Genomic DNA, 3,656 nt, shown 5'->3' on the forward strand with positions numbered 1-3,656 from the left:
AACAAATTGAAATGGTACTATTTTAGCTGTCTCACATGTAGGACGTGGGGATGTTCTGAAGAGGAATGGTCCTTGGCAAACTGCAGACGTAGTTTGAGGACTTATCTCATCCACTACCTGAGGGGCTCTGAGTAAGATCTTTTCTTCATAGAAACTCAATATCTTTAATTTGATATTTAGGATCCCATATGCATAGAAAACCAAAATACCAAAGTGGTCTTCCATCAGTGTTAGTTCTCCTTCTTCCATGTCCCATCACAGTGAAAATTTATATATTTTTTGACATTAAATTTAAAAAACCATTTTGTCTCTTCACTAAAAATGTTTCACTTTGGTGTGATATCATTTAACAACTATTTTGTAAGTGTGTAGAGCTCAAACAGATTGAACAGAAATATTAATGAATATTAATGAACAGAAAATAACCCATTTTAAGGTTTTTATCCATTACTGGAAAGTTAGTTATTCATCTTTTTGAGTCAAAATACTTTTTTGTATAGCTGTCGCTTTTTAAATAATTTTTCTTTTCTCCCTCCCTCCTTTCCTCCCTCCTTTCTTTTTTCATTCTTTCTCTCCTTTCTGTCTCTCTTTTTCTCTCCCTCTCTCACACACACACAATGCCCTTTCCTTCCTCCTGCTTAATATCGACAAATATGCATACACGAAGAAAAGAGTGATGCTGTGATACTGTTTTATTATTTGCCCATGTCTAAGAACTTACATAAGACTTTATATTCAAATATAAAAAAGTTTTAACTAATTGAAATAAATTAAATTTTAAAATATAACCTTCTATACTAAAGACTGATGGGGAAAACTTTTTTGTGCTTACTCAGCTCTACTATGGTCTAGTTTCAGGAAGTTAAAGGTTACTAGTTCAGAAAAATGTTCTGGGGTAGACGATTTCTCATTAATATACGACAAAGGTAGAAACTACTTGCTCACTGATTTTTAATCAGTTTATGACATGGCCTGCAAGGCTCCTTCAAAAGGAGATTCTGCTTGACTAATAATACATTAGCAGTAATCCAGTGATCTGTCCATGCATTAAGGATACAATTTATTTTTCTACTGATCAGTTCTTTTCCTAGTAAAACGAATTGTCTAACTTTTGATGGAACTGTCTAACAAAAGAGCTTTGTGGATGAAATTGATAGACCTTATAGGGTTCAATTTAGTTTGAATGCTTAAATTAGAAACCCTTGTATTAGGATTAAAATTAAAAAAGAGCTGATCTAATTGCATGTCCGAGCAGATATGTCAAATCTGGTTTCTTATGAGCATTGAATTCAAGCATAGTTCATAAGTGTAGTTAATATATGAGAAGAGAAGCAATTTTTAAAGGCTAAAGATATCCCTTAGAAAAAGATTCTTATATTTGTGTATCAATAATCCTTCAACGGTGATTATCAAGCTCACAGATGATTATCACTGTCAATAATAACTTCTGAATATACTAAGATTTAGGACTCATATCTTTTAAAATTTTATTTATTTATTTATTTATTTATTTATTTATTTATTTATTTATTTTTAGGTGAGGCGACCTTTGGATGACCTCACAGTTTGCAAGGACCTTGTCAGTTTACAATCCCTTATTTTTTTATTTTTACGCCTACACTATCTGGTCTTCCTAGGTGGTCTCCCATCCAAGTACTAACCAGACCCAACCCTGTTTAGCTTCTGAGATCAGACAGGATCGAGCTTTTTCAGGGTGCCAAGGCTGTAGACTAAAATTTTTTTAAATTTTAATTTTAAACACTGTGTGTAAGGGATGCATTACAAACAATCCAAGCTTTCTTCTCAGATGCATAGCTTGCCTTGTCTTACTGTGTGTAAATGTTTATATACACATGTATAAATATAGGTTACTTAAAATAAATTAACATAACCCACAGTAATATAAATAAAAGTTACATTCCACTGAAATGCATGATATAGTATCTGCGTAGAATAAATTTCTGTGAGTTTGTAAAATTTTATTTTTAAAATTACTCAAACTCAGCTCTACGGTAGTAACAAGATTAATTAATCTTGCTCTTTAAACTTTGTTTTTAACATCTAAAGTATTAATTTAATCAGCTGTTACAATTGTTAATCAAAACCATTAGAAGAGAATATTAAGTATCATTATGTATTTATTTATTTATTTACATTTCTGTAAAACACTTATTATTATGTCATTTTTACCAATGAATGAATTAAAAATTGAATTCAAGCCTTAGTGGTCATTGAATGTGAAAAAGGAAAAAAAAAAGAGAGAGATGTCCAATATAAAGCCTATGTTTTTTACTGAAGAAAACAGGTTAGATGGTGACATTATTTATCAATATAGGCAATAGTGTAGTAAGAACTTGTTAGAATTGCAAGTGTAATTCTCTTTGGTTTACATTTTAGCTGCTTTTGAGAAGAGAGATAAATAAGTGAAGCACATAAACTTGTTTCTGTCAGTCTAGGCTGAATTTCTATCTTAAATCTATCTTATTGAGATGATATCACTTTTTCTTTGCTTACATTGAATTCTAAATGTCTTTACTAAGTATTAAAATGAAATTAAATTTGTTAATATACCTAATAACTTCATATATAGATATCTTTAATGATTGTATTTTATTGCTATGTATTAGTCGGCATAATTATCTAATTCTATTTAAAAATAAGTATTTTCTTTTCATGACATTGCTGAGTAATATGGAGACATGGAAAGGGAGAAGTGGATTGATGATATCAACCTATTCCAACATTTAATTTCAATTCTGAGCTTTTAATTATAAAATCACTAGTTATAATATCTATATGCATATAAAAGCACATGCTAGCTTATTTTTTAAAAACAATTTTTGCTACTTATATATCTCTCAATTAGATAAATATTGCAGTGTGTGAATTTATATACTAAGCAATGTTTGTATAAACTCATAAACAAAGGGAAAAAGTAAATTTGATTGTTGCCTTAGGTAAAGCAGATGAAATTTATTGATCATTATGGTAGGAACTTCATTGAGAATAAACACAACTGTAAGTCTGCTCTTGAGCACTCTACAGTTTAGTGACAGATAATACATATATAGAGCAAACTATGAAACGAGGTAGACTAAGCTAAGCATCATTCGAAAGTGATTTAAATACCTTGGACCAGTCAGTCATCATTAATTTATGTAATTCTAAAAAAGGACAAATCTTAACTAGATATGTGTGGTGTAGTTACATTTGGACATTTTATTTTGTCTTTTAGGAATCTTACTTTGTATGATGTATATTTTGCTTACATAAAGAATCTATTGTTGTGGTAATTGAAAATGTTTGTCCAGCTTTTTCATGATGAAGCTATTCAAATATTTTAACAGAGAAAGAAAACAGTATTACTCCATACGGAGTAAAATAATAAGTTATACCATAGCAAAACTTGGCTCTTATATCCTTGTTGATTGTTTTCTCCATACATTATTGCTTATTTATAGCACAGAATGTTTTAAAGAGAATCCTATTGATGTCGTAGCAGTAATGTGTTGCAAATAAAATGATCATGATTGCATTCTTTGGGGAAATGCAATTGCAGTTTTTCAATTTTACTACTTAATGTATATATTTGAACAGTTTTTTTTTCTACTACACATAGAGTTGAATGTCACTTTCATAATAAATAGATAATAGGT

At 29.8% G+C, this 3,656-nt stretch overlaps 1 pseudogene; it reads right to left on the reverse strand.

Annotated features, from left to right (window-relative positions):
* Positions 1 to 1,612: 1,612 nt before the first annotated feature.
* LOC112485120 lies at positions 1,613 to 1,731 on the reverse strand (annotated as a pseudogene).
* Between the last annotated feature and the right edge of the window lie 1,925 nt (positions 1,732 to 3,656).

Source organism: Pteropus alecto, unplaced genomic scaffold, assembly GCF_000325575.1.
Source record: "Pteropus alecto unplaced genomic scaffold, ASM32557v1 scaffold95, whole genome shotgun sequence".
NCBI lineage: Eukaryota > Metazoa > Chordata > Mammalia > Chiroptera > Pteropodidae > Pteropus > Pteropus alecto.